Genomic DNA, 20,923 nt, shown 5'->3' with positions numbered 1-20,923 from the left:
TCTAACCCCAGCCCTAAGTCCGGAGCCCCCGCTTCTATTCCTGACTCCAGTGTTAGCTCTCTCTAGGTGGTGCCGAGGCATCTACCATCTCCAAGGACCAGGCTGCTCATCTGTGAAATGGGTGTGCTGCTGTGCCTGCACCGCCCCACAGAGGCAGCAAGTGCCACGTCGGTGTGAGGACTTGTGGTACGGCCCTGACTTTGCCATTGCCCTGATTGCAGCCCTCAAAGAGCTGATCCCATGGCAGGTGTTAGAGAGGTCTCTGCAGAGTGTTAGAACCTGTGCACCTGCCCCTCGGGGGTGGCTACTGACCCTTGGTGGGGAAGGGGGATGGTTTCCCAAGCCTGGCACAGGAGAGGGAGGCAGAGGCACTTCGAGCAGCCTGGCATTCCAACTTCCACTGGTTCCCTCCCCAGCCCCAGTTTGCGTTTCGTTCAGCAAACTCCAAACTGGAAAAGCTTGCCGCCTGGATCCGGTGGGTAACAGCGCAGCACACCTGGGGCAGGGCCGGGGGCCAGAGAACCCGCATTCCGCTGGGAGAGCGAAAAGGAGGCGTGTAGTTATTCTCCAGAGTGAGTTTTCGAATGCCTCCTGTGATCCTTCTTCACATTCTAAAGCAGAGGACATAAATGCTAAACTGTGGTTCTTGCCAGGCCTGATAAGGAAAACCAGTGAATACAGGAATCTCATTAAGAAAATCCTAAAATTTTAGTCTTATCGCTGCTGCAACATAATACAGTAAGTATGTTCATTCCAACCTCCCTCAGCCCCCCTGCCTCCTGAAATCCCTCTCAGCGAAGGCTGCAGAATGAACTGCCCTGCCCGTTACAGCCTCAAGTCCTGTCTGACTAGGACTCGTCCCCTTGCCTCGCGTGATGGAGTGAGTCTCCAATTTGAGTGGACAGGGCTTTGCCCTCTCACACTTCCTGCTGCCTCTGCAGTAATCAGTTCAACGAACATTGTCAAAATCCCTACTGTGTGCAGGGTGCGTAGTGAGAGCCGTGAAACGTCAGAGTGTAGCTGAGTCCATCTCCTTGCGAGAGCCAACGAGCTGAGCGGGGAGCCCTGATGTGTGGGCCAAGCTGCCAGCTGACCTCTTCCCCAGAAAAGACCCGTTTCAACAGGCTTCTCGTCCAAGTGATTATTTGCTGTTTGTACCGCTTGGACTTGGCAACGATTCTGCAATTCCTATTAGCAAAGAGGGAACAGGAACCTTGAAATCAGTACTCATCTCGTGAAGAGACGATTCGCAGAGGAAGGCTTGCCTGGGAGTTTGCCTGGACACCTTTAGCCCTACTCTGTAATGATAATGAACTTTTTTACTAGCACTCTTCCAAATTCCTTCCCCAGCTGGCATTTCTTTTCTTCCCGGTGACACTTCCGTGAGGCAGGTGGAGTTGCCCCGAGTCTTTGCATTTCACAGAGAAGGAAGCACATGCCAGAGAGGGGAGGTGTCTTGTGACCTGCTCCTCATCCCATGTGCTATGCGAGGGGGCAGCAGCGCCCCTTCAAACTAAGTGCCCAGCTCCTCATCTGCGTCTCTTTCCTTTCCACCGAGCCCCAGGCCAGCTGGGAGGGCAGATGACACCACAGTGGCACAGGCGCCAGCCAGGTCCGCCTGCGCTTCCTGCAGAAGCTGGTGCTCAGAGGGGCCGAGGAAGCAGGAGAGGCTGCGCCGCCCTAGATGCGTAAGAGGTGCCGCGGGGCACGGCAGGGCCGCAGCTGCCGAGTCACGGTGATAGACGTTCGCGGCTCACAGGTGGGAACTCACGGGGCCCTGGTGCCAGGGTGGCCGCGCAGCTGGCAGGTCAGAGGGCCAAGCATCACATTTCAGCAACATGATCGCGGCCTGGAGAGTGAGGGAAAACGTGTGCCCCCCCCCCCTCCGGCGTTTGCGGTCTTCAGCTGGGAGAGGGGCTGGGGCCCGCCAGGGGGACAGGCAAGGCAGTGTCAGAAGTCTCTCTGTTTCTGTGTGTTCCATTCCTCTGCTGGCCTCGCCGGCTTTTTCAGGATAAGCGATGCTGTGTGTCCCTCCCAAGACCCAGTAAGAAAACCGTGCTTAAGAGTCAAGAGTATCTGAAGGACTTCGCAAGGAGAGGAGCACCCTTGGAATGAAAATGTTCCAGGAAGATGCAAACCTCCCAGTTTCCTTGCCTCTCAGCCAAAGAATTGGAACGGCATATTCCAAGTGTGGGAGGGGCCCGGGGGGACACAATTTATATTCGCTGGAGATCTTACTTGGAAGTAATTTTACTCCCTATAATTTTTTACTTAAACCTTCTCAGACTGGCTCTCGGCTGGGTGACTTAGTGATCTCCAAACTGTGCTGACATTCGGGCCCCTAAGAATACATACTGTTACTTTTAATGGGTGGGATTTCTTTCCATTAATTTTTATTGGAGTAGAGTTGATTTACAGTGGTGTGTTAGTTTCTGCCGTACATCAAAGTGAATCAGTTATACATATACATGTATCCACTCTTTTTTAGATGCTTTTGTGAGATTTGTTTTTAAAAGGTTTCCCTGAGGCAGCAGAGCGCCCAGGTGCAGCCACAGTGCCGGCCTTGGGGACCGGAGGCCAAATGCACGACGTCAGGTTGCCAGGAGCCAAGTATTCCGTCTAGACACGGAGGAGGGAGGAGAGGACCAGAGGAGACGGGGTCCTGGGAGGCTGCAAACGGCCTGCGCCCAAAAGAAAAGAGCTCTCCCTTTGTTCCACTGTCCACTGCTTGTCCCTGAGCCTGACCCCACAGAAGGGCAGAGGAGACCTCTGGGGCTCGGCCTGGAGAATTCCTTTCTTCTTTGCTTGCTTCCTCCTACACCACGTGGCTTCAGACCATGACATTTCTGTTCGATGCTGTCAGTGCCTTGGATTGAGGAGAATGTCTCTGTACCCGGGTCCCTTGGCCAAGAATAAATGGTGCCCAGAGCCTGCTGGCATCTGCTCCGGCCTGTCTCCCTTCCTCCTCCACATGATCCTCAGACAAGAAACAGTTCCTTCCCCCAGGCAGCGGGGCAGAGCTAAGGGGGAGGCGATGGGCCAGGAGCAGGACCCCAGTCCCGGGCTTGAGTGTCTGGCTGAGGTTCAGCTTCAGCCTGGCCGGGGAGGGTAAGGTACAGAACCAGCCAGGACTTGCCTCTCTTCTCTGAAACTTAATGATCAAAGAGCCACCAGCCCCAGCCCCTGCCCCTACCCAGAGGCGAGCATGCAGAGCCAGGGCCCACCAGCTATTTTTAGAAAGCTATCAGGTGTGCAGGACACCCAGTTGCTTTTTCCACCTGTTCGGGGTCATTATAGGGATCCTGTGTCTCTGCCACAGGCCCTGCCTATTCTGCCACGGGAGTCTCACTGTGGCCAGGGCAGCCACTAAGCTCCTTGCCCATTAACCCGGTCATCTCTCCCGCCCCGCCCGGCCGTGGCAAGTGAGTCTTTGGGCCCGTAGTCGTTTTGTCGTTGGAAGCATGGACATTGGGCACTAACGCTTGGCCTCCTCTGCTTCCTTGGGAGGGAGTTTTCAAAGGTCAGAAAGTAAAGTCAGGTCAGGAAGAGCCTTGACTCGGGAGCCCGTCATGAGGAGTGTGGACCCACTGAGAGGCAGCACGGTGCGTGCTGTCAGGCAGGGGCACGCTGTGTGCACCCTGGGGTCCGTGGCCAACAGATGCGGGGAGCCGGGGGCGTTCAGAAGAAGAGCTCAGCCTTGAAGGATGGGCAAGGTTTGATCGGGGAATACAGGAGGGCAGGCGTGCCAAGCAGAGGCGAACTTGTGAGTAGGATCATCCAAGTTGCGATGGGAACCTCGAGGAGACAGTGAGGCTGGAGCAGGGGGCTCTGCAGGGACAGAAGGACAAGAGCCTGGAAAGCCCACGAGGTGGTGCCCGGTGTGAAAAGCCTTGGATACCAGGTGAGGTGTCGGGACGTTTTCTGAGGGATCAAAGCCGCGGGGGGTCAGAGCGGGGAGAGGCTGGGGAGTGTGGCAGGGTGCTGGCTAGCTTGGATCCCTGCCGCCAGGATGACGTGGCGTCTTCCCGGTCACAAAGCCGCCGCAGCAGCATCTTTGGGGCCCCGCCCCCCACACCCCGTTCACCAGTGCCGAGGCCGCGGTGAGCTGGGGCTGGCTTGGTGGCTCCTGAGAGCCCAGCGTTGACGGCTCTTCCCAGCTCAGTCCTCGGTGACACTCTGTTGGTAGCTTGACATCGAAGTGGGAATGTGTATACACAACAGAGACTGGCAAACGCTAGGAGTCAGGGTCTAGCTGGTTTGGTTTGTTGGTTTTATCCCTCATCGCCATCACAGACGGCTGTTAAACCTTCACCAGCACAGCCCTGGGTGATGGCGGGCTCCGGAAGGGGTTTACGCTGGGGAGTGAGAGTGGGGTCAGCCGTGACCACACTGAACTGGGAGAGAGTATTTGTGGACGTTGGTTCGTGCCTCCTTCCCTGTTGAGGAGGCTGGAGGCTGGGCGTGGGAGTGGCCCTGGGCCGAGAGGGTTGAGCCGTCTTCACCATCTGTTGGCCGATTCTGAGGACCAAACTCCTTAACGTGGTCTAGGCAAACTTTGACCCTCCTCACCCGGAGGAAACTCACACTGCCTTGCCTGAGCAGGCTCTGTCCCGGCCACACTGAACTGCTTTCAGCATCTGAAACGCAGCCTGCTTCTCCTCCGTCCGAACCTGGCACTGAGGGTGCACCCAGTACACGCACACCTGCCCGTAGCTCTCCTACTGCATGCTGGCCAAGCGTGAGAGCCGGGATGGGGGGGCACTGGCTTTTCCAGGTGAGCAGAGGAGCTCGCCGGCAGAGAAAGCATCTGAGCGGGGCTTGCTTTCTTAACAGGGATTCTGGTTAGCCTTCACTACATGGTGAAAGCAGCAGGATTTGTTCAATGCTTCAGGGTCACAAAGCACTGGGCCCAAAGGATCCTTCCAACAAGCTTGTAAGATGTAAATGTAAAATCCCATTTCAGAGATGAGGAAACTGAGGGCCAACTGGTAGACCCCAAGCCTTGACCCTGACTCCTGGGACCCTCCATCTCGAGCTGGCTCCCTGAACTGGGGCCTTCAGATGGTTCATCCCAAGTGAGCTCAGATGTCAGGAGCAGTCCAGCCTCCCCCAGGAGATCAGATCCGAGGCCTGACCCCAGAGACAGGTCTGCAGACCCCATCACCACCGTCCCTCAAGGACTTGCCTCTTAAAAATGGGCATTAGTGCTGGCAGGGAATACACTGTTGCTTTTTTTGCTCTTTTGGGAAAAGAAAAACCTGGCTTCTTAGAGCTGTTGTATTTTATTTTTCTGTAAAGAGGGAATTAATTTTAGTCTTTCTTTTCGGTTTAAAATGTTGTTCTTTGCTTTTTCTGCCCTACAATTTAAAAGGAAACATTTGTCTGTTGAGAAAAGAAATGATAATTATAGACTAAAAATTGTTTCTATTCTGATTTGAAAAAGTGACAAAAAAATAAAAAAAATTCCATCACACAGATGGGGCCCTGCTGACGGAGGTTGTTTAACAATGAAGCCCCAGGCTGGCTGGGGGCTCAGAATGGCATTCGAGGTGGATCTGGGCTCCAGCATTGTCTGGGAGAAGGGCTTTTTCCGAGGCTGCTCTCCATTTCTGATGCCGGGTAGCAGCCCGTGTGGAGTCTGGACACTCTGACCCTCCACGTGGTTCAGCAGTGGGAGGACAGTTTACCTGTGGACTGAATTGTCCCTCTTAGGTGAGCTGTGTGCCGAGGGCAGCACTCCCTCTCGTGGTCCCCGAGCTTGAGAGCCTCCTAGCCTTATTCCCTTAGCCAAGAGTTTTACAAAACTACAATCGCTCCAAGTCCTTTGATCAGTAATGCAGGAAACTGATTAGACTGTGAAATTAAACTAACAATGTCATACTGTTAACCCTCGATCAATGGGGAAAGAGCTCAGAGTGAAGGCTATTTCCTCCATCCGTATTGCCCTCTGGATACATGCATTTACTTTTTGGAACAACTCCTAGGCGCACATGCATTCCTGGGACCCCTCTCTTTCCCCCAAACCCGGTGTCATCCCCGCTGCAGTGCCCCACTTAAGGGAAGAACAAACTGAGGCTGAGTGACTGACGCTGTGTGTGGTCACACAGCTAAAGAAAAGGTGAGCCTGGCTCTAGAGCACCGGTCCAGAGCTCTTTGGCTGCCCGAATCGTCTCCAGGGGCTGTTCTGGAATTAACGACGTCTTGGTCCTTCCCTGGCCTTGCCACGGAGGAGGAGGGGCTAGCACGCCCTTCATGCCCTTCCCATTGGCCCTCCCACGGCTGGTCCTCCTCCGGGACCTGTCAGTTCCATCACGGTGGCATGTTGCCAGGGATCAGCCCCTCTCTCTAAAAGTGGTGATGGTATTTAATAACTAATTACTCTAATGATCCTGCAGAAATGCTGGAGACCTGTTTTAGGAGAGATGTCAATTAGAGCCATCTGCACGGTGAATAAAGGAACCCTACCCCAGCTGTACTGTTGAAACATGTTAGCGTTTTCCTACCAGCGGCCATATGGTACTTAACGAAAGTGAATTGTTCACACTGCACAACCCGCGCCTCCTGATGAATACCAGCATTTTGTTTTGGAAAATAGTTCTTCAATCGTGTGGAATATTTGTCAATGCAATAAGTAGCAAGTTGGAAGCCAGCAAGCCCCTGAATGCAAAAAGACTTCCCTCACCTCAAGATGCTCTTCCTCCATCCCAGCCCACCCTCTGCCCCCGCCGGCTGCCAAGCCCAGCTCCACCCCAGTCCCGCATCCCATCTGTGCCCAGTCCTCAGCATCTGCTTCCGATTCTTCTCAGGAGAGCCAAGGCCACGCAGGGTTCTGGCACCACCCCACCTTGGCATCTCGATTCGTGTGAAATCAGAAGCAGGATGTCTGAAGCTCTGTAGAATGGGAGCACGGAGGCTCCAGCTGGAAGGGCACAAAATATTGGGCAGAAGTCACCCAAGAGTTGAGAAGTAAGTACAGGAAGTTTGGGTGTGGCTTCAAAGAAGGGTTAGCTTTCTACTTGCAATCTGTTCCTTTCAAGAGGTACAAAGCTCAGGTTGGTACCTGGATGCTCAGAGAGGTGGAGGAGGATGGTTTCTGGGACTCAGCAGAAGTTGGCCTGAAGCCTCGTCCTTGTCACCAGCACAGGCAGGACCACCAATCAGTAGCGACCGCAAGTTGTTGCCACCTGGTGGCCACTGCTGACCTGTGCCCAGAGAGCTGGGGCCAGGGTACAGCCACCCTGTGGGTTCTGTGAACTGAGAACAGGCTGGTTTCAGAAGCCGACCAGCGCCAGGACCAGGCCTGTGCTGTGCTCTAGCACTTATGCCCCCCACCTCCCACCCACTGCCAGACTGTGCTGGGCAAGAGCTCCCTCCACTCCCTTGTGGGGCTCTGTGGCCTCCACAGGCTGAAGGTCCTGCTGTCGGGACCGCAGGAGGAAGCTGTTTTACTGCGGTCGGCTCTGGGCCCAACAGGATTTCACTTGCTGGCAACGTCTACTCTGGAATTTTCCCTAGGACCGAAGTCACTTATTAACGCTTAAGACAAGACAAGACTGACTGCCGTTCATGATACAGATCTGCTGCAAGTCCTGAAATCCAATGTGTTCTTCGCAAAACCGTGGTCCCTTAAATCTCACTTAGTTCCAATTCAGCAGCAACAGGTCCCTAGTTACAATAATGATCCTAAGTTCAGCCGAACACACCCCTGAAGGAAACCCTTCAGGGTGAAAAATAGCAGAAACGAGCTCCCATTTGTCTTGACCAGCAGACCTCGCCGTTTGCTTTCCATGTCCGTGCCCTGAGTGTTGCCCCATTCTCACTGACACCTGGCCCCGTAACGGACGCGTGTCTCAAAAAAGCAAGTCACGGTGACCCCAGGTGGCCACCTCCGCCAGGCGACCAAGGCCGCGGGCAGCCTCGAGCACGCTTGACCATGAAAGGTGCCCAGAGCACCTCAAGTAAGTCACTAGCCTTTCCATGGGCCAATTCCAGAATGACCCTCGCAGACTAGAACCCACTCTGCTGCCTTCCTTCCCACCCCATTTGGGGCCGTGCCTGGCAGTTACCCTAAAGAGTTCAGCCTTTCCTCATTTTGGGGTTGGGAGGGAGGGTAGGGGGGAAGGCTGGGGCCAGTTTGGCATATGCTGCCTGGTCTGAACATGAGTGCTGTGTTCAGTTGCTGAATTTGATGAATTGCATTATAAAATTTAAAAACAAATTTAAAACTCTATTAACTCCCTGTAATGGCCTCCTCTTGGAATACACAGACAGCAACAGCTCACTGACAAGGAGAAAAAATACTCTCGTTGGCAATGTGGTTCGCTTGCAGCAGGGTGGAGGCTGGTGGGAGCTGGTGAAGCGTGCGGGGGCCACCCCCCCTCTGCCCCGTGCCCGGCTTCCTGCTCCCGGGTCAAGAGCGAGGCCCCTTCGAGCAGACAGACCATCACGGGATCCACACGGCCCAGGTTAGACTTTGGCTGGCTCTTATGTCAAAACCTAAACTGTGCTTGCTTTCGAGGCTGAAACACTTCTTTCAAGACTGAGCCATGAGAGTGATGAGCTTACAAGGTGTGGTACAGCCTCGGGGAGGAGAGCCTGTGGTTTGGGGATCAGAATGTGTGTCGGGCAGGAGCAGGTGTGTCCCCAAGGTCACCCACCCCACCCTCTGCACCAGGAAAAGGGGCAGGGCAGGGAGGTTGTTCACTGGTCGCTGCGGGCCTGTGCAAATCCAGGAGCATTCGGGGAGAAGGCGGGTACTGGCCTGGCTGCAGGCTACCAACTGGAGAGAGATGGACTTTTGTCGAGAAAGGATGCAGCCCTGCAGCTGTGTGTGCACGTGGGCAGAGAGGAGGAGCTCGGCCAGCAGGGAGGAGCCCCGGGGGGGACCCAGGGGAGAGCTCCCTCCCTGTCTCTGCAACTCAGAGACCCCAAGCTCAGAGAGGAGGACGAGGGGCAGCGTGCTCTGGTCTTTGGGGGAGCTCAAGAGGCTTTCTGCCAACCGGGGGCTCCTCCTTTTGATGGTGGCTCTCCGTCCCTCCATGCACGTGTGGTTTGGAGGTACTTGGGGAGGATGAGGCGTGGTGTGCACATATGGTAGCCCTGGTTGTCCAGAGGCGCTGAAGAAACCATGTGTGTGCGTGTGTAAGTTGAGTGTGTGTGTGTGTGCACGTGCACGAAGATCTGCGTGTGCACAAGTAAGCTGTGCCTCGTGACCTGGCTGCCCCAGGGCTGCGGGTTTAATGCGGACTGTGCATCCAGGGACCGTGCGTTTCTGGGAGCATCCTTCAAAATGGTTGAGAAATGAGACGCACTTCAGCAGCCTGAGCCTCCCCCACCCTCCGAGGCTGCTGTCGCACCCACTGGGAGGCTACGCTGGGCTTGGGCGCTGAGGAAACTTGCAGCTCCTGCCCGGCAGGACTCAGGACTGGCAGCATTTGGTGTCAGAGAATTCACGAGCCTCTCCTGGGAGCTCAGCTGTGGATACAATGCAAAGAGCTCCAGGTCGTGGCCGCAGCTTCTGTGTGGCCTCTCGGGAACCTTGACCTAGCCCGCGGAGAAAAGCCAGCTAGAACTGGGAGCTCCCAGAAAACTACCCCCGTGGCAGCTCCAGATGGGGTGGGGCATTCAGGGTAAAGGGAAGAGAAATGATGTTTGTAATACTTTGAGGACCACCCCCCACCCCCAAGGAACTAACAGTATAACAAGAATGGGGGCATCCACAGTAACGAAGAGAACAGACTTTCCTCCTGCCATCCCACTCTCTAGAAGGCCCGTTCCTGGACAGCCAGTGCTAGTTACAGGCCAGCTGTGTTTGCAACCTTTGTGAGCCTGCTTTGGGCCATTTTGTATAAATAAGACTGCTCTTAGGAAAAAATAATATTGCTAATTAGCCCCCACTGTTTTAAGTAAGTGAGATTTTCCTATGGCATTAAGACACCCAGAGATATATGTGTGCATAATGCAGAGTTTACAGAGCTCTTTTTGTGACTGTAATATTGTTCCCACCATTTCAATTGAAATTCGAACCAAGTGAGGAGCCACCCAAGTCCCCAGTCTTTGGAACGCCCTTCAAAGCAGCACTGGTTCCTTTCCTCTTCCCCTCTGTGCACGCGGCAGGCAGTGCTTCGGTTTTCGTGTATTTCGCGTAACGGTAAAGAGCAGAACAACAAGGGCTTCGGAAACGTCCAGACCCAGGGCTGAATCCAGGTGCAATGTTTTGTGAACCTGGGCAGTCAGTCACTCAGCCACAGTGCACCTGACAGAACTCTCCTCCTTAGGTACTCCTCATCATTATTCTTTCACTTTTGTTAAGCAAAATCATGAATGTGGAACACTGAGCCCCATGCTTAGGACATAGTAATAAATTACGTCGTAAGTGATAGTTCTCATGTGTCAGTGCCTTGTTGACACACAACGTCCTCCCAGGCTGGAATCTTCTTCTCTTTCTTGCCTTCTGTACAAAAGCTATGCATCCTGAAAAAGGCTAGCCTGCATGCCCCTGATTCCAAAAAGCCTTCCTCGTTGGGCTCAGCCAGAATACTGGATGCCTTTGTGGCATCCCAAGATGCAAACGTGTATTTGCGCCCAGATGTCATTCTTTCCATTCTGCTCAGTGTCTCCCCTCCTGCACGTTGGGGCCGTTCCTACCCCTGACCTGCCACGGTCACACTCAACCCGGGCAGGGCAAAGAGCGGGTGCTCAGGACATGCTTGTAGAGTGAATGGGTTTTGAATTGTTGAGTGAAACTGAGGTCCCACAGCCTGCTTTGGGCTCCAATGGTTCAAAATATCCCTTGCCAGGCTACTGTGGGTGGCTCTGACCTGCAAAATTAGAAAGGAAAAGAAAGTGCTTTTTGTGGTGACACAGAGCCGAGGACACCCGGGGTTTCACAGCCTAGAACCACCCCCCACAGGCTTCTTCTAAGTCCCCTAACCCTTTTGACGCTGCAGCAATTTGGCTCTAAAAGAAGCTGCTAACTTGCAGTTTGGCACGAAGGAACTTTCTGGGCTGATGGAACAGTCTGTATCTTGACTGGGCTGGTGATTGGGAGGATGCATACATTTGTCAGAGCTTGTCAGACTGTACGCTTAACATCTGAGCAGTTACTTTATGGAAATTTTACCTCCATCAAATGAGTTTTTTAAAAAAAATGCAACCCAGCCAGACAGGCCAGTTGGAGGGCCCTGTTCTGGTCTTTGTGTTTTCCCCTCCCACTGTGGGTAAGGTGGCATTGAGACGTGTGGCTAAAGCTAGGATGTCCCAGGGTTGCTCTGGGAGGAAAGGAACCAGAGGGACAGAGCAGCTTCTGCGTCTGTGGGGTTGTAATCCTTTCAGTCCTGAGCTCAGCCTTGGTGCAGGGGTACCTCCCCACCCACCCCCCTGGACCTCACCCCAGCCTGCCGCTAAAGAACAGCCAAGCGCTAGCTCTCAGCTTTGCAGCCTCGCTCAGCCCTGAGCTAGAGTCCACCTCTCTTCAGATGGGAGAGGAGTTAACATTATTGTAAACCCTGAAGGCCCCTGCAAAGGATATTTGCACACCCATGTTTTGTAGCTGGGCTGTTCACAATAGCCAAAAGGTGGAAGCAGCCTAAGTGTCCATGGATGGCTGAATGGATAAACAAAATGTGGTGTATACACACAGAGGAATAGTATTCAGCCTTTAAAGGGAAGGCACTACTACATCCATGGGTAGTATGCTGTAGTGTATATATGCATGCTGCATATATATATATGTAGTATATATATGCAGCATATAGTATGCTGCAACATAGATGAACCTTGAAGGCATTATGCTAAGTGAAATAAACCAGACCCCAGAGGACAAATATTGCAGGATTCCACTTATAGGAAGGACCTAGGGTAGCTAAATTCATAGAGACAGGAAGTTATTAGAGGCTGGAGAGAAGGGAGAATGGGGAGTTAAGAGTTTAATGGGGGGCTTCCCTGGTGGCGCAGTGGTTGAGAATCCGCCTGCCGATGCAGGGGACGCGGGTTCGTGCCCCGGTCTGGGAAGATCCCACATGCCGCGGAGCGGCTGGGCCCGTGAGCCATGGCCGCTGAGCCTGCGCGTCTGGAGCCTGTGCTTCGCAACGGGAGAGGCCACAACAGTGAGAGGCCCGCATATCACAAAAAAAAAAAAAAAAAAAAAAAGAGTTTAATGGGTACAGAGGTTTAACTGGAGTAGGTGAGAAAGTTCTGGAGACGGACAGTGGTGATGACCTCACAACATTGTGAACGTACTGAATGCCATTGAGGTATATGCTTAAAATGGTCAATTTTAGGGACTTCCCTGGTGGTCCAGTGGATAGGACTCCACGCTCCCAATGCAGGGGACCAGGGTCCCGTCCGTGGTCGGGGAACTAGATCCTGCGTGCATGCTGCAACTAAAAAATCCCGTGTGCCGCAACTAAGACCCAGCACGGCCTAAATAAATAAATAAATAAAAGTAAAATGTTTTTTAAAATGGTCAGTTTTACATCCGGTACAAAAAAAAAAAAAAAAAATCTTCTAAGAAAAAGAACAGCAACAATCCAAGGCCTACGCCTGCCTTCTGACCCCCATAAATTTTGACATCTCATATTCCAGAGGCGATGCTTGGCTAAGGATTTTTGGGTTTCTACAAAGCAGAAGAAAACAAAGGCCATCTGATGCCTACCCCTTTCTTAAAATCCAAGTGCACGCCCTTTCAGAGTAACAAACGTCCTTCCTGAATGCTGGGGTCCTTTTTGTCGAGACAGACACACTCACACCACTGAATTAACTTGATTTCCTCTTGTTGACTCTCTCAAGCAATGCTTGGCCTCAACCTGACAGCTGAGGGGTGAATTTTCCTCCATCACTCCAGAAACTCCAAGCATTATAATTGGGGTGACCCGGTCCTCAAGACCCGGGGACCCCAAGCTGCAGAAATTAGAGCACATTCTGTGCAAGGAGCCTGGCTGTCAGGGTGGGTTCGTTCTTGGCCTGTAATGCAAAGTGACACTCAGCACTTGTCACAGCAGGGAGCCGGGCCCTCAAACAGCCACATGGCTGAGGACTTAAGGAAGCTGTCCCACCTCTGCCTGGGGGACCAGATTGGATTTGTCCCTTGAATGTCATAACGCTGCACCCATCACCACCTCAAACTCAGTGCTAACACTTTGCGCGCTTAGAGGAGAGACCGTCTGGGCACAGCAGCATTGTGCAAAGGCTGCTGACCTTTTTGTTTGCCAAACAAACCCGAATGTTGAGTCCTGATCTGTCTCCATAAGAGTATGTTGTGAGGCTTCCCTGGTGGCGCAGTGGTTGAGAATCCGCCTGCCGATGCAGGGGACACGGGTTCGTGCCCCGGTCTGGGAGGATCCCACGTGCCGCGGAGCGGCTGGGCCCGTGAGCCATGGCCGCTGAGCCTGCGCGTCGGGAGCCTGTGCTCCGCAACAGGAGAGGCCACGGCAGTGAGAGAGGCCCGCGTACCGCAAAAAAAAAAAAAAAAGAGTGTTGTGTTCAGGCCTTGAAGGGAACAAAGGGAGGATCCATCAAAAACGCCTGAGCCCATTTGGTGGAAAGAAACCATATACTGTCCGCCCTCGGATGGATATGAATAAATACATACCACACGTGGTAGACAAGGACAGCGACATTGAGACAAACTTCGAGCCTCTCCTCCTGCCTGATGATTTAGTGGAAACCAAAACACTCCACACACACACACACACGCACGCACGCACACCAGGGTTGGTGGAAAGGACTGTTCTGAACCTGCCTGGCATCCCCTTCCGGCTGTTAAGTCCCTGTGCTCTGCAGAGCCTGGATGAGTGTGTGTTGCTCCCACTCCACACCAGCCCCCTCCAGTGATCACCTTCCCGCAATCTGCTTCCGCATTTGTGCCGAGTTCCCTGTGGGTGCCGTCCATGGGCGCCTGGACCCATGGGCAGCCTGCAGCCTCACTGGACACTCTGTGGACTTGGGGGGAGGGGTCTGCTTTCCCCTCTTTGTCCCCTCCATCGTGCCTCTGTGAAGAGAAGGGCATTTAAAGTCCTTTAGGAAGAAAGAGTAACTTCTCAGTTGGCTTTGAGCTATAGATTCCTGCAGTGGGCAGAAACATGGACTCCATGATACTTTAGATGTAACACGATTGAACACACGCGCACGTGCACGCACACACACACACACACACACACACACCTATAGCAGATCAAGAGGAAGCATCTGTTTAAGCACTCATGACCAGTATTATGTCGGCTGCATTAGTGCTTGGAACGCAGAGTTGTTTTAACTGTAAAATATACCAGGATTCGTTTGTTGGCAGAATTTAGAGCACAGAACTACAGGGACCAAGGGAAGCAGGACGCCCCATCTGGGTATTTGGGAAGGGATGGTCCATCGCCTCTTTGCTGGGATTCTAGGCATTTAGGGCTTGGCTACCTCCAAGAAGCTGCATGTTGAAGGGAAGCTGGAGAGGAAGATCCCAGGCCAGCCCAGCACCTTCATACACTCCTGATCAGGGTGGAAGGGCCAAATTCTTTTTTTTTTTTTTTTTTTTTCTTGGCTGCTCCACATGGCATGCGGGATCCTAGTTCCCCAACCAGGTATCAAACCCGTGCCCCCTGCATTGGAAGTGCACAATCTTTTTTTTTTTTTTTTTTTAATTTTTTTATTTTTTGCGGTATGCGGGCCTCTCACTGTTGTGGCCTCTCCCGTTGCGGAGCACAGGCTCCGGACGCGCAGGCCCAGCGGCCATGGCTCACGGGCTTAGTTGCTCCGCGGTATGTGGGATCTTCCCGGACCGGGGCACGAACCCATGTCTCCTGCATTGGCAGGCGGATTCTCAACCACTGCGCCACCAGGGAAGCCCGGAAGTGCACAATCTTAACCAGTGAACCACCGGGGACGTCCCCAGGGCTGAATTCTATTGGTGCTACTTTGGTTTGGTATTTTGGGCTGCTGGAAGCTTTGGAACGTGTCCAGAGGATGTCAGGATTTATGCCATAGGCTTCATGACAGTGAGAAACACTTCTGAAATCCCATGAAGAAGAAGGCTGCTCTTGTCTGTAAAGCAAAGTGGCTCTGTTTAGATCTCACTTTGTTTAGACCTCACTTTGCCAGTTAGAAAACAGGTGCAAGGCTGAGCCCATTGGGCTGGACCCCAGTTAGCCCTTGGGAAAACAGAGGCCAGCAAGGAGAAAGGGCTTATGCAAATTCACACCACCAATAAGTGGAAGAACTAAGTCTAGGACCCAGGTTTCTCCTGGTTCCTAATACAGTTCTTTGATCACCTAACCGTATTCTGAGCTGGAGAAGGCAGCACTCTCAGTGTGAACCCAGCAGTCCTGAGGATTTGTGAAAATGCAGATTCGGATTCGGTAGAGGCTGGGGTGAGGATTCTGCATTTCTAACACACTCTCAAGTGACGTGGGCGCTGCTGGCCCTAGGACCACACTGGGGGAAACAAAGATGCTTGCGGCCAGCTTCACTGGCAGGGAGGCCAGTGGTTTGGGTGCAAAGCTGGAATTCCTAATTCTCCATCATACCTGCTTGGCTCCATTCCTGTTCTGATTTATTATTTTTTTACCACAAGGTCTAAAAGCTTTTGGTCTAGACCCCCAACAAGTAGGCTGTGTGTCACCCTTTGTCCGCTCCTTGCTCCCAGATCCCTGGGGCTCTGTGGCCTGTAGGAAGCTGGAATCACGCCTGAAAAAGTACATTCCAGACACTGGGAGGTGTGTGCCTGTGGCTTTGTGTGAGTAAAGCGTGAAAAAGGGTCTCTGGTTGTGGGCAGGGACACTTTGCGAAATATATCACTTTGTGAGTTGCCTGGGCTGCAGCTTGACTGACTCTCCTGTGTAGTGTCTGCCCTCCACGTTTATGATGATGTGACAGTGTGTGCCATGGACCTCCGTCAGAATAAGAGGTTCTCAGTGGAGATTGTCAGGGCCTCTGCTTTTTCCACCAATTCTCTCTTATCTGGAAACCTCCTACCCAGAGCCTGGATTGAAAAAAGGCCAGAAAGCAGCTCTGAAAGGCTAACAAAACAAGGAGAGATGACCAAGTTTGTGTACCCAAATCTTATTCTTTTTTTCGTCATCCACCTGTTGGGGTTTAATTCAGAACTATTCTTAAAAAAACACAAATTGACTCTAAGATTGATCACCTAGATTCAAAATTCAAAGCAAATGTTGCAGATTCCCAATCTGGCAAGAGTAAGGAAGAGGGGTTGGAAAGATAACAGAAGCAAGAAATGTTTGCTAGAAGCTAATCGGAGATGAAGCAGCTGCAAAACTCTGGAATTCGACATGAACAATTAGGAAACACCACAGTCTGGACCAGTCAGTGTGGGGACACTGGGTCCTACGAGGGTCCTTCGGTCCCAAGCATGATGCGGTTTAACAGCCCCGTGTCCCTGTTACGTTCAGTTCTGTTCAGCATATTGGGAAGTATGCAGTGTATTTCAGAATATTTTGTCTTTACAATGGCTAAAATATTTTGTTCTTATTCAGGATTTAAAGGACTCGATTTCATTTATCTCAAAAATATGTCTGCATGTAAGAAAAATAAGACATTTCACTAATAATCCTGGTGAATGTGGATGGTGCTATACCACCCTTATTCTACCTCCTTCTGGTTACATCCTAGATCCCTTTTCCTTTTTCTCTCTTTTTCCGACCTCTTAATGGGCGTATTCTCCACCATTCTAGCCTTGCTATATGTTTAATCTTTCTACAATTTGACCAATTACTCCCTAAGCCCTAATGACTCCGAAAGCTTGTGTCTCCAGCCTCCAACTTCGGATTAAACGACCTTCAGCCTGATGTCCTCCCACCTTAGCGTCCACACACCCCAAACCCAAATCCTCACTTCCCTGGCAAACCTCCGTCCTCTTCTGCGTTCCTCATTTCAGTGAACGCTCTCACCATCACCCAGTCCTGGGAGTTGGCTTTGGCGTCTTCCCTCTTTGTAACTTCTCACTTCTGGCGCCTGCCCCCTGTCTCCTCTGCCGCAGCTCAGACCCTCATCTATACCCCCCTGGGCCCTTTGCATCCCTGTTTCCAGTTTTCCACCACCAATCTGTCCCCCTCATATCTTCCCCCAGTCCTTCAGAGGTGCTTCCTCTTCCTCACGCTTTCTCCTCAGAGGCCTCTGTCCACACCCGCACTATTCAATACAGTAGCCACTAGCCAGATGCACTATTTAAATTAAAGTTAAATAAAATTTAAAATTCAGTGCCTCAATCATATTAGCCAATTTCTGAGTACTCAATAGCTACATGTGGCTAGTGGCTACCATGTGGGATAACACAGATTGTAGAATATTTCCATCGTAGCAGAAAATTCTGTTGGACAGTGTTGGTCCACACCGTTCTTTCATTTTTAACATCTTCCTTTCCCTCTCCTTCTCTCTGAATCCTCCCAAAGAATCACAAAGAAGTTTCCTTACAACCCAAATGTCATCTTAAGCAGCACAGTGCCTAGTCCTTCTGAGAATGTATAAGAACACATTAGAACTCCTTGGACTGCAGCAGACAGGCACTCAAACTAATTTAAACAAAAAAGGGAATGTGTCAGCTCTTGTAACTGAACATTTCAGCAACAGCTCCCGTCATAGCTACACCCAGGAGTTCATGTAATATCAGAACTCTTTTCAGGCTCTAATCTCTGCTTCTCTGTGTGGCTGGCTTCATTCTCTGCTCTGCACATTGCTTCCTCCCCGTACCCGGGGAAGATGGCCAGGAGCTGTTCCATACTGTTCATGATCCCAAGGGAAGAGAGACCCTTGATTTCTGAGTTCACATAACAGATCTAAAATATCTGGGTCTGTATGAGCCATGGACCCTGAATCAGCAATTATGGCCAGGAGGATAGAATACACTGATGTGCCCGGCCTGGTCACGTGCTGACCCCAGTGGTGGGTCAGAACACCCAAGCCATATTTAATGGGCTCCACATGGAAAATCTTCTATTACCACATGAAGATAAGGACTGGATATCGGACAACAACAGATTTCACTACTCAGTTCTGCTCAGAACCTTTCTCACGGTCTCCATTTGACAGTCGTCTTCCTGATGCCTGGAGAAGCATCTAAACAGATGCTCAACAAAGAGTTGATACATTAATGGATAGATTAAATAAATCAAGGGGTGGATGGGTGGGTGAATGCAGGCATGGCTGAATGGATGGAAGGATGGACGCACACATGCCTAGCTAACACTGTGGAGAAGGCAGGAGGAGAGAACCACGTCCCAGAACTCAAGGGGCTCACGCTCATGCCCAGCCGAAGCACCACTTCCTGTCTGCTGGTCTAAGATCCCCTTGAGGACTGGTCGAGCCCTGCCAGACGGGGGCTTCTTGAGAGCATCTCTGCACCCCTCACAGCCCCTGGCAGAGTACTGAGTGCCGACCAGGGCTGGCTAGTGGGCTGCATGTCTGGCAGCGGCTCTGTGCGTCTTTTGTTTTAGAGGGACAAGTAAGACAGGAGCTGGCCAGTCATGCAGGGTTATTCCGGTGTCTGAGGCAGCAACTCTCCCAGGATTCCTGGTCGAAGACACTATGCATTCACCATCCTTATGCAAGCCCCTCACAATTGAAAACATGTGTGAGATAATATAAACTATGTATTGGTCTCTGCCCCCAATTTCTGACACAGAGCTCCTGAAACCCTTGTAATTTCCCAAGAGATAAGAACACTAGGAGGATCTCTTGTTCTAATACTGGGCGTTGACCTCTGTTCCTGACACAGGGCTCCTGAAACCCGTGTAATTTCCTGGGTGATAGGGGTGTCTTTTGTTCTAGAGGGGCAACTCTGGGTGGGCTCGCAGATGGCCCCTGGATGAAGGCTGGTCCCTGGAAAGACCGAGCCGTGATTAGAAGCTCGGAGTTGTTAGCCCCACCCTTCATTCTCTTGAGAAGGGAGAGAAGCTGAAGATGGACTTAATAATTGGCCATGCTTACCTGATGAAGCTTCCATAAAATCCCAATAATACAGGGTTTGGGGAGCTTCCAGGTGGGCGAACACACCCACACCGGGAGGAGGATGCACCCCAGCTCCGTGGGGATAGAAGCTCCTGCCCTCCAGACCCTCCCAGACCTCGCCTTGTGTGTCTCTTCATCTGGCTGTTCATCTATAGCCTTTATCACATCCTTTAATAAAGTGGTGAGTGTCAGTGAGTGTCTCCCTGAGTTCTGTGGGCTGCTCTAAAAAATTGATCAAACCCGAGGAGGAGGTCATGGGAAACTCCATCCACTGTTGGTCACTCAGAAGCACAGGTGACAGCCTGGACTTGCAACTGGCATCCGAACTGGGGGTGGGAGGTCAGTCTTGTAGGATGGAGCCCTTGACCTGTGGGGACTGAGGCTGTCTCCAGGTAGATAGTGTCAGAAGTGAGTTGAATTGTAGGACACCTGGCTGCTGTTGGAGACTTGCTTGTTAGGTGGGGAGAAAATCCCCACACATGTGGTGACTGGAAGTGTCAGAAATAAGTGTCCTATGTAAAAGAACAGGAGACCCACAGGATAAAGACCTACAGGAGGGAAGAACTGAGTTTTCCCCTACCTGGGAAAAAGAGTTTTTCCTATACAACATGTTTTTTTTAAGAAAGTCCAAGCCAAAAAAATCCACATAATTGATGCTCCTGGCAGACAGCAGCAGAGCTGGTGCCTTCTTCTTCTTGTGCAGAAGGATGTGTGGGTTTTGGCCCAAAGTCCAGCTCCCAGGAAACAGTAGGTGTGTCTTCCATCCAGAAGCTCTTGTTTCTGGCACGGCTGCAGGCACTGTCTAGTAAACTGAAGAATTAATCCTGGGAAGTAATTAGCACTCCTGGGAGTGGTTGGGGTGTGGGCCGTGTGTTGTCAACAATGTCGCCATGCTGGTGGCCTTAGGAAGCAGCACTAAGAAGCCCAAATGGCTCAGTCAGGCAACCAGAGCGGAGCAGTGTTTTGTTTTGCTCTGTTTTAATTTCCATCCCTTTAATCTCTGGTTTAAAATAGCCTCTCTGAAGTCAACAGTCATATTTCTTCCCTGGTTTGTTCGTTCTTTTTACATCCTTCAATCACATCTTTTTCTGTGCACATGTTCATTAAGGGACAAAAATTCGCTAGGCTTCTAGAGGACGTATTTCAGCCTCAATAGCCACCCGCCTGGAGACGTGCACACCCGGAGACGCTCCTGCAGACGGCAGGGCCCAATGGCTGTAACCAGGTCTGCAGGGGAGGTGCCCCCCCTCTGCCAACCTGATCTCCTTCTGTTTCCATGATGAGGCACTTGCCCTCTGATGGGGCGGCCTGCTCTCAGGGTTTGGCTATTGGCAGATTTGCTGAGTCTTGCTTTCTGGAGTTGACCTTTCCTACAGAGCATGTGCGGTGCACAGGGCTGCCCAGGCATTTGGAAGAAAAGAATCCTCAGGAAGCCAGGGTTCAGCCTCTTTCCTTCCTGCCTTCTCTCCCCAGGATGAGGCAGGGTAGGGACCATCCCACAGGGGCAGTCTCCTGCCTGGATCCTCAGGGATTCAGCCTCGGAACTGGGAGTTGAACTTGGAAGATGGGCTCAGAGTAGCTGCCTGGGCCTCTCACTGGGACACCTGGGGGAGAAACCAGGTCTGTTTAACGCTCCTAGTTAACAGCTCCTGCTTGGCTGGATCCAGGCTCTTGGGGACCTCGGGAAAGTCACTTTCAACTCTCTGACCCTCTGTTTCCTCACCTGTAAAGTTAAGATTGCACTCGGGCAGGCTGATTGCCGAAACAAACAACCCCAGAATCGTAGTGGCGTAATCCAGTAGAAGCTTCTTTCTCTCTTGGCCACAGTGGGGGTGGGCCTCCAGGGAGGAGCTCTGCTCCGTGACCCCGACAGGAACCAAGGCTCCTTCCACGGTGTCTCTGACACCTGGTCCTCGTCCTGCCCTGCCAAGGACAGGGGACGAGAGGGAGAAGAAGGCAGGCCTGCTCACAGCCACGT

At 52.1% G+C, this 20,923-nt stretch overlaps 1 protein-coding gene across 7 annotated transcripts in view; it reads left to right on the top strand.

Annotated features, from left to right (window-relative positions):
* Positions 1-20,923, top strand: part of KLHL29 (kelch like family member 29) — a 315,301-nt gene that overhangs the window by 131,854 nt on the left and 162,524 nt on the right. Inside the window, exon 1 of one of the 7 annotated variants that reach the window (XM_059079182.2) lies at positions 3,402-3,422. The exons of 5 other annotated variants lie outside the window; for them this stretch is intronic. The gene's annotated coding sequence lies outside the window, so the exon portion shown is untranslated. Of the gene's footprint in view, positions 1-3,401; positions 3,423-3,445; positions 3,902-20,923 lie in introns of those variants that run through there. One more of the 7 variants, XM_067008042.1, reaches the window with a different exon arrangement.

Source organism: Kogia breviceps, chromosome 11 (assembly GCF_026419965.1).
Source record: "Kogia breviceps isolate mKogBre1 chromosome 11, mKogBre1 haplotype 1, whole genome shotgun sequence".
NCBI classification, from domain to species: Eukaryota; Metazoa; Chordata; class Mammalia; order Artiodactyla; family Physeteridae; genus Kogia; species Kogia breviceps.
Note: the sequence above shows the minus strand (reverse complement) of the source record. Positions and strands in the feature narration are given on the sequence as shown.